At 36.6% G+C, this 10538-nt stretch overlaps 1 pseudogene; it reads left to right on the top strand.

Annotated features, from left to right (window-relative positions):
• The first annotated feature begins 5126 nt into the window (after positions 1-5126).
• LOC117215005 lies at positions 5127-6633 on the top strand (annotated as a pseudogene).
• Positions 6634-10538: the final 3905 nt, after the last annotated feature.

Here is a 10538-nt window from a genome sequence, read left to right as displayed (position 1 = left end):
CAAATAACTTGCAATTAGTAAAATTTCATTTGTTTTATCGTCAAACTTGTGCAAGGGAACATATTAATGCTGGTAACTTTAGTGACTTGCAAAATTTCAATAGTGCAAGACAGGCCAGATATTCAATTGCAATTGGTTGCTATCCATATTTTCATCGGTCTTACAATAACCTTATATTATCAATTATGAATTAAAAAGTTAATGAAATCACAACTCACCCAAGGCCAATGGGTATGACTTCATTTCGAAGATCGATTGAAATCTCGAGTTTGTTGTTTGAGACGTTCAGTTACCACAAGACAAAAACATCACTCCATTACAGCCGACGTAAACAAAACATGACAGATTCTTCCAATTCTCGGACAACAAACATAGGCTTACATACTTACTGTTTTAAAGTCACAGGCTGTCGTTGAACTTTCGCCAAGTAACTTGATACGTACATATACACGTCCCTCGAAATCAGTTTTCGACGAAAATACATACGTGACATGTTATGTTGCAACCGAACGTGAATTTCTCGCGGGAAATAGCCTGATATCGTTTATTTATGCGTCTCTCAAATACGAATTTTACTATACACTTCGTTTAAGGCACGCCATTTTGCAAAACGATTATCGAAAGATTACTGCTTACATCGAGATCGAGAATAGATTCGCAGGAAGCTGGATGCCGCGATTTCTTCCCGCGCTTTACTTTCTTCCGAAGTTGTGATTGGTTGATTTCCTGCTGCCATATTCGGTTTCGCCGAGAATCGTGAGCACGTACGTTGGAAGCAATGCGGGGTAATTATTTAATTTATTTCATAATATTATTTAACATATATCGTGAAAAATTCTGAATATTCGGATTCTTCTGTTATCGTTTCATCGTATGTTAGCATTATCAGCTCTCGATATCGAATTGACAAACAGAATTTTTCTCATACAAAGTAAGTCACATTAAGTATATGTATATGTATAGTCGAAGCAATGCAATTAAAAATTTTTCCATTTTAATTGGAATTATTTATCACAGACATTTTACCGAGCATTCATTTTATAAATCTTATACATATATATATATATATATATATATATATATATATATATATATACACACACATATATACATATATACATATATATATATATATGTATAAGATTATATATATATATATATAACCAATTTATGGGCATATATGCGCACGCGCACACGCACACGCACACGCACACGCACACGCACACGCACACACACGCACACGCACACGCACACGCACACGCACACGCACACGCACACGCACACGCACACGCACACGCACACGCACACACACACACACGCACACACACACACACACACACACACACACATACAAACAATAGAAATACTTTCGTGTGCTATTATACGTAGTTCGATAGTTTACATTTCACGGGCCCCGTGTTGCACCTGCGTCGGTTTCGTTCCTGTTTCCAACGTATAAGTGTAGCGTCAGTGATTCGCGTGACGCGACGCAACCTTCAACGTTTGTTTTTCTCCGTTTATGCGTTGTGTGTTCGTTTGAATGAAAACGTCGCGAGTGTTGTAACAAAAACCACGGAAAACAGAAGAAGAATACGGGAGCAAAAGGAATTCCAGGCTACAGCAGAATGCCCATTGCCCAACAGGGTTTCGTTCCATGGTATTTCAACGAGGTAAGCTACCTCTTTTAGTACGCTTCAAGGCGCCTCTTTCCAACCAATTAATTTGCGTCCAACACCATTTTAACTTCGTATACTCAGAGAAAATATCGTTCTTTTCTATTTTCTAACTCTGATCTATGTATAAATTTACTGCGACGGGTCATTTCTACGGATTAACGTATCTTATAAAAACGTTGCGTGAAATGTTAATAATATGTCGGAGATGAAAGGAAAGCCGAAGCCCTTCCTTGGAAATTTTGGGAACATCCTCTAGTACCTTAGCCTAGATTTTATTATAGTTGTAATTGTTTAAGATTTGTAATAAGCGAGATTGGGTTCGAGGTGACAATCGGTCGCTGAACGTAGCCACGGTCACGGGATGGATGTTTTATCTAACGGAGGTCTGGAGTGGTTGTATGTGTTTTCCGAGAAGTGTGGTTGTGGCGGCATGCGGCCTCGAGAGCGGGCCGAGCCACGTGTGATGTTGCCTCGGAGGTGCCGATGCAATGGGACATACATTGTATTTAGTAATCAAAACTCCAGGCGGAAACTGCCTAGCAACGGCGTTTGGAACTTTCTCGATGCTTCCAACGAGTGTGCCTAGCAACGGCGTTTGGAACCTTCTCGATGCTTCCAAACGGGGATAGAAAACAAAATGCAATCGTACAGGGAGAAAAATCTCCACGAGGCTGGCATTCTTGCGATTGCCTTGGAGAGTGATACATCGAGCGTTTTCGAGGATCGCATTTGCGTCTAAGTTAGTTTCGCTTAGTAAGGAGTTATCCCGGTGACCGTGGATTCGTTTGAACTCAAACATTGCTAATAGTATTATTTAATTTAATTATTCGTAGATCGTATTATTTATTAGGCTTAGTGTTTGTTAGACTTATTATTAGTTGTACTTATTATTTGTTAAGCTTAGTGATAGACCTGTATATACGTGTAAATAAAATCTCGGCTTTGTGAAACGATGGCTAGTCCACATGAAGAGTCGTCGCGCGCCCAAAATTCGAATCCTGATCCGACAAATATATAAGTCTTGAAACATTTGTACTAATTTCATAGAGGAACGTAGTTGGTACCTTCCGGGTGGCATATTGTATGCTTGTTACATGAACTTTCCAAATATCTTACAGTTAAATGGTTGGATTGTTTACTAGAATAAGCAACACAACATTGTTTTTGATTTATTGTGAATGAATTTATAGAATCATATTATTTTACACATATACACTATCGCGCAAAAGTATCCCAACATTTGATTACTTTTGATATTATGTTATTTAATTGCACAATCAAATTGATAGTATGTGCCGATATATAATGATTACGATCTGTATTATTATCTTATTCCTATGATGTGGTTTTAACATAGGTCGTAACAAAACGGTCAAAAAATTCTTTATTCTCAGACTCTGTAGCCTGTAAGAAACGAATTAATTAATTAAGAATCTCGTTGCAACCTACAGGTTCGGAAAAGGCTGATAGGCTTTGGTCTACGTGGTGGTTGGGAATTTTCATTCGTTTCGAGTTCGCTTAGCTGATAAATAGTGAATGTGCATTTCTTCCAAAATAAAGAAGAAAGCGAAGTCGATAGAAACGTGGGTCAAATTTGAAATCATTTCTCGATTATGTGGAGGTTGATTAAACGCGTTGGTGTATATAGTGATGAGACGAGTTGATATTTGGTGTAGTCAAATGTATTTAAAACTATCGGCAGTACTCTTCTAACGATCTCCCTCTAACGAATTTAAATTCGACTTCGGTTGACGGTTGCGCGTAGCGGCGATATTGTTCTGTCCGGAGTTTGCTTATTATCAAGTTTCGTACCTCGAGACGGTATCAATGCCCCGAGGCAAAACAACAACATGAGTTACTCTCGATTCGCATCGTCCTATGACTCATATGCCGCTACAATATGCAATCGAATAAAGTGATAAATAGCTTGCAGATGTTTACGCGTCTCCGAAAATGTTAAAAGATATAACATGTTTAACCCGAAGTATTCGTGATAATATTCGCTGCAATTTGAAATATCTGCGTGCAGTCTCGTAGGTTTTGAATAAAAATTTATCTTTTATCGAAAAATACATACATGTTTTGGCCTATATATAGCTTTGTACTCTTGTAACCTAAAAGAGAAGTCGAAAAAAAGTGATGTTGACTCTTGCAGTAAAAAATTCATTTATGTCAATACTACTTTTAGAAATGCACCAAGAGAAGCAAGACAAATTATTGACGAAACACAGGATAGTCATTTCCGATCCAAAAGAAAAACGCAACTAAAATAATATGTAGATAGCTATTAAGGCAATAAATAATAAAGTCATTGAAATGATCCATCATTTCAAACTAATATCGCTTCTCTTTACTTCAGAACTACTATAAACATTTTAAATATCATTTATGTCTTGGTTCCCTTGCGAAGTTCTCGAAGAATTCGTCAAATGATGTCATGAACAATATAAATAATCGTAAAAAATCTATATTTGTGTTTAAAAAATAGGCGAATAAAGAGAAATAGGATAATCGAGACCGGTGAAAAAGGATCAACCAACATCCCGCATCTGATACAAGCGGAAGAGAAATCAATTTCTATCATGTCGCACGGCGAATACGGAATCTTTTGTATAATACTACTCCAAACTCTGTTGAGTCGCAGTAATAATAATAATCGGGTGTTGACTTCTGCTCGTTTTTACTTGAAGTTTGCTCGTTACCTCTTTGAAATTTGGTGGATCGTTTTCTGTCGAAACCCGTTCCATCTGACGTTAAAATCAATAAAAACAATATTACGATAAAGACTTTTATCTCCATTGTTGTCAACTTCCGTCAAGTCTTCGTTTTCTGCTCGCTGGATATAATACGGATTCCCAAAAACTTTCTTCGTATGAAATTTTACTAATGTACATTTATCAAACATTGCACATTTTAAAATAGGTTATCATTATAAGATTAAAAAAAATAGCTAAAAATATCTTGAAACAAAAGAAACCAATTTTGAAGTTTGTTAGCCCGGAAATGTCATGGTAGGAAGGTATACTTCGATATTACTTTTACTATCGATAGGCGTCGCCGTCGTTGCTGTTATCATATACGAGACACAACAAATCACGAAATTGACAAATCACCGGTGATCTCCTCGAGTCGCAGTTCGAACGTTTCACAAATAAGTTAAAGAATTAAACTTTAGATATAGTGGTAAAATTTATTGTATGAATCCAACAGAGTGATGGTTCAGAGTGTTATAACAAAGAGGTATAGAACGCTGATTTGGGAGACTTCTTGTACTGAGGTTTTAGTCCCTCTGAAGCGGTTATCGTCGGGTGTATATCAGAGGCGCCTATCCGTTGCTATCTGGTTATTTTTTAGATAGCTGTGGCATGTAGGATGTTTTGTCTACTCTATTAGTGCTTCTAAGCGTGTGATACTGTCGACGATTCGCCTGTGCATGATTATACATTGAGATACATCCAAATAGCAGAAAGTCTATCGCTATTACGAAAAAAGCCAAAAAGTAAATACAATTACTATTAAATTATGTGATTTTGTTATGTACATTTCATTTATTTTATATGATTATATAATACTTTTGTGTAATAAAGAAAGAAATGGACAATGTGTTTTGTTTCAGAATATCAAATAGACAGAAGGCAGAAATGTCCTGCTTGATAAAACAGAATTCAATAGGAGAGAAAATATCGTGGATCAGAAACAATATGATTCCAGGCGTGTGTCCCTATACTCCAGAGATAACTGCAAGTTTGTTAGAAACGGAGGTAAAATAAAAATGTATACACATGATGATACAGAGATTGTAAATTAAAGATGTGATTAGTTATAGTTCTATATTTGATCCAAATGTATGTAGCAAGAAATGATGAAGAAATGGAAGAAATTACTATTAAAAGGTCTATAGGTAGCAACAGGAGTAGACAGCATGCTAGGAGGGAACATATAATTAGAGTAGAAAGAACTAGGAGAATATCATACACGTGGAATAGGTAAAGAATTACAGCCAAATTTATTTTCAATATATCCTGATGTACAAACCCTCCTTTATTTTTCAGAAATTTCTGATATTTTAAATGCAACTCAGTGTGAAATGTTATTGAATTGGAATAATGAATTACAGTGTGCGAATAATTTTAAATTTATAAGGTTTGACGAGAAAGATTTAAAGAAAGTATTAGAGCTAAGAAAAAGAATGAAAATAAGCCATATTAGACTATCCAAATCTCTATTAGCTATGCCTGTAAACAAGAAGAATTTATTCAGCAAGCCAATTGATTTAGATGAAAATAGTGTAATGGAAATAGAATAAATTCTGTAGATATGTCTTTTTATCTTTCATCTCTATTTAAAAACAAGAAAACAGAAGAAAAGCGAACAGTTTTTTGTTTGCGAAATGCTAGAAACCGCATTTCGTCTTGCTCTTATCTCCCACGAGAAACAGTCACGTCACAAGATACAAGAGTACGATAGAAGAGAAAAGAAAATGTTCGATTGTGAAATATACAACAAAACTGAAACATGCAGATGAATCACGTGCACGTTATGAATATTCTGCATCGTTTCTCCGCCTTTCCTTCATTTTTTTCGCTAGCTGCTCCATTATTTAAGAACGAAGATATAGTAATTACTCTCAAAGTTGTACATTTCGAAATGGTAGGAAAATCAATAGTACAATGATAAATATACGATTTTAAAAGCTTTTTAGATTTCTTACATACTTAGCATTAATCAAATAGCTTAGTATATAAAAGAGTTTACTTATGTCGCATGTTATAAATGCAGCTGCGTTCGTTACAACAATTCCAATTCCAAGGAATTTCTCTCGAAGATCGCAGTGAAGAATTTGCTTTGTTAAATTATTACTGGTATACTTCGTCAACTTGTGGTATATCGATACAATTTGTCAACCATCACTTTTAATAGCTTCTCGCTAATAAAAACATTTCGTACCTATTTAATAAGAAGCAGTATATTCTTAATTATTTAGAAATTTACTTAATGATGTTTAAAAATACGAATATGTTTAAAAATTATAATGTAAATATATATATTTCATTTCATGTTTTACTAATATATCTCTAATTTAGATTAAATATCTGAAACTTGAAAGAAACTTTTAAAACTTTCAATACATCGCATACGTTTCAAATTTAGTGCATAGTTACATATATATATACGATCGATCTTACTCGATCATCTTACTCGAAGAACAGGGTCTGCGTGTGGCGAGCTACGGGACGGGGACCATTGGAATGTTTACTGTCGAGTGTTACAACTATTTCCTTCTTAAGGAGAGCTATAGAATTATTCCATGCCTTTGTTAGAGAAAGCGTTCATCCTGTGACCGCGGCTACGTTCGGCGACTGACTGTCGCCTCGAGCCCAAGCTCATTATCACAACTCTCGAACAATTACAATCGGATTGAATAACTACAATTGTTCAATTACAGCTATAGTAGACTCTAGGTTACAGTGTTGCGGGATTATCCAAAATTCCAAAGGCTCCGGTGTTCTTTCATCTCCGACAAATATATTATGGTATAGTTCCTATTTTCCGACCGCATGGAAGGAAAATAGGACCGCCTTAATACCAAAGGCTAATAAAGATGGAAATATGGTCGAGAACTGGCGACCAATTACGATCGGCCCAATTCTAGGCCGCATTTTCTCATCAATCCTCGATGGGCGGCTAAGACGGGGTATAGATCAAAATATAAGGCTGTTGAGATATGTGTAATTTTCTGTGCTGGACAGAGTTAAGTAGTAGAAATACTTATATGTATATATCAGTGTGTGGAAGTATGTGTGTGTGCGCAGCGTCTCGAAACAAAGGAATGTAAACAGTCAGTCGGTTAAGAGTCGTCGATGAAGAGTCGGGTGTAGAAGGTGCTGAGACGCGTGTAAGTGTGTATCGATAAATATATATTGTTACGCCGGGCCTCTCTGCCTGGCCCAGGTCACACACCGCGGGCCAGACGGACACCAGATGTCCGCTTTTCCGTACGGCGTACCCTCAATATCCTTAAGCACCCGTCATAAACCCGAGTCACTTGCCTGCTAAGGTCCTTCAAAACAAACAAACATCTGTGTCCGAAGCATTTCTAAAGACTATTGTCTACCACGGCGGGACAAGGGAAAGTTAATTTTCTCACGTGCGCTGCAACTTTCCTCCCACTAACCACTTTCTCTCGAGGGCGGTTAAGACCCTTCGGTTAACCAATTAACAGCGAAACCTGTTTCCCTCACTCTCTTAACTAACATCGGCACCAACAAATCCGATGGTCCCGCGCGCTAGACACACCCATCCTTAGCTTTCCTCCGACACAGCATCGTCACTCAACTTCACTTCTTCTACATCGTTGGAAAAGTCAACTACTAAGTATACGCTAATGCCCAGCGGGGCAGTCTAAGCATAACGCGAGAGTCGGTCTCGGTATTGTCGAGCATACATTTCCTCTCCTAAATATCTCATAGTGCTACGTCCACTAATACATTGAATCCAATTATAAGAGCCCTGCTCTAACGCACATCTCTATCTTAGCTTCGTGCGACAAGTTGTTAATTACTTATTTCTCTACGTCAGTGTAATCTAAGTGCTGGAAACATATAATTTATAATTCTGTGAATCACAGGGTTATACAACCTCAATCACCCCTATTATCTCAACGGAAATCAGGGGATCGATCAATTCGTGGTGTCGATTGTTATAATCGTAACGGGGATTTACGACCCCCGTTGACGTCTCTCCTTGCGATTACGTCTCCCCGCGATTGGTCGAATAAACATATATAGAATCGTCCATGTAATAAATATATCATTATTTTAGTAATAACTGTCAATATAAATTTAATGTTCCTATAACATTATTTCGGCTTCAAAGATCCACAATTCTCAACATGGTAGAAGATCGTGGTTGCCGAGATTTAAGGTTATGGAACCACGTGTAACCGGGAGTGAATGTATAAAAGTCGATTTATAAAAAGGAATAAAAAATTGGAAATAAATTCTGAAGAGATAAAAAGGCTATTGGTAGAACAAATAAAAAGATTTTGGATAATAAAGAGAATTATTTTTTGAAAAAAAAAAGTGTGAATATAGAAAACGAATCAAGATGCCAAGGCACGACGAAATTAAGGTTCAAATATTCGATGGACGCGATTACAGAATGTGGAAGAAAAGAATATTAATGTATCTAAAGTGTAAAAAATGTTATGAACCGGCTACACGAGAGAAAATGGACACGGATGCGCAAGATAAGTGGAATGAAAAGAATCAATGGGCGATGAACTACATCTATAGTAGTATAACGAATGAGCAATTAGAATTTGTTGGTGATCAAGACACTGCTTTAAAAATAATGCAAAAGTTTGATGAGATGTATATGAAGGAATCAACAGCAGTGCAAATTTGTATAAGAAGTAGACTAGACATGATGAGGTTGAAAGACTTTGAAGAATCAAATTCATTTTTCACGGAATTTGAAAAAAATTTCAATGAATTAAAGAGTGCCGGTGCAAATGTAAGCGAACGTGAAAAACTCGACTACATGCTGAAAGCACTACCAGAATCATTGAGCTATGTTGGTGACTTAATCGACTCAGTGAAAGAAAGTGATCGGACTTGTGAATTTTTGAAAAATAAAATTATAATGTGGGAAACGCGTAGCAAGAAAGAAAGTGATAGAACAAAGTCAAATGTATTTACAGCCGAAAAAAAGGACATAAAGTGCTATGGCTGTGGAAAGTACGGTCACATGGCAAAGAATTGCACAAACACGTATAGAGGCGGAAACAATGGCGCAAACAATGGAAGAACGCAACAGCAAGGAGGTGCGTATCAGCCGCAGTAGAATAGGGGTCGCGGCGGACGAAGTTTTGGCCAAAGAAGACGAGGATACGGCCAACGAGGATTTGGCCAATGAGGACAAAGCAGAGGCCGGCAACAACGCTACTACGAGGCAAGTCAACACGACGCAAATTATTCACACAACGAGGGCTACGACGACCAAGAAATTGGATCTTTCCTAACGAGAGTAGAGCGCGAAAATAATAAAAATGAAATTACGGTATGTACTAGCGATACGCGAAAAATAGATTGGATATTGGATAGTGGATGTTCAGATCACATTATAAATAATGACTCTTATTTTGTTGAGTACGAAAATTTAAAAAACCCGATAAATGTGAAGTTAGGAGACGGTAGAATTCTAAAAGGAACAAAAGTCGGAAAAATTTTAACTTACTTTGAAGTAAACAAAAGGAGGATTAAAATTACAATGTCTAATGTATTTTACGTGAAAGAAACGGATAATAACTTAATTAGCTATGCGAGAGTAACGAATGAAAATAAGATAGTCTCAGCAGGAAATACTTTAAAGATATATAACAAATACAGAAAGTTGATAGAGAAAGATCATGGTTTATATAAGATAAGTAGTTACATTGAAAGGCAAGAATCTCATGCTAAAAATGTAGAAATGTACCCTTCCAAAATAACCGTAGAAGAGCACGCGAGATTTTAGAATTAGTACATACCGATTTAAATGGACCTCATAATAATACCGGGTTTGATGGATCCAAATATTTCTTGACATTTATAGATGACTACAGTAAGTGTGCATTGATTTATACTTTGAAATCAAAAGGTGAAGTTTACAATTGCTTCCTTGATTACATAAACAAAGTCGAAAATCTTACTGGTAAAAAGATAAAGAGATTAAGATACGATAATGGAAAAGAATATATGAACAAAAGCATGTACAATCTAACTAGGGAAAAGGGAATTGTCGTAGAACCATGCCCACCTTATGTTCACGAGTTAAATGGAACAGCTGAGCGCTACAATAGAACAATCATGAATTCCGCTA

This window comes from Bombus bifarius, unplaced genomic scaffold (assembly GCF_011952205.1).
Source record: "Bombus bifarius isolate JDL3187 unplaced genomic scaffold, Bbif_JDL3187 scf7180000009304_frag, whole genome shotgun sequence".
NCBI classification, from domain to species: Eukaryota; Metazoa; Arthropoda; class Insecta; order Hymenoptera; family Apidae; genus Bombus; species Bombus bifarius.
Note: the sequence above shows the minus strand (reverse complement) of the source record. Positions and strands in the feature narration are given on the sequence as shown.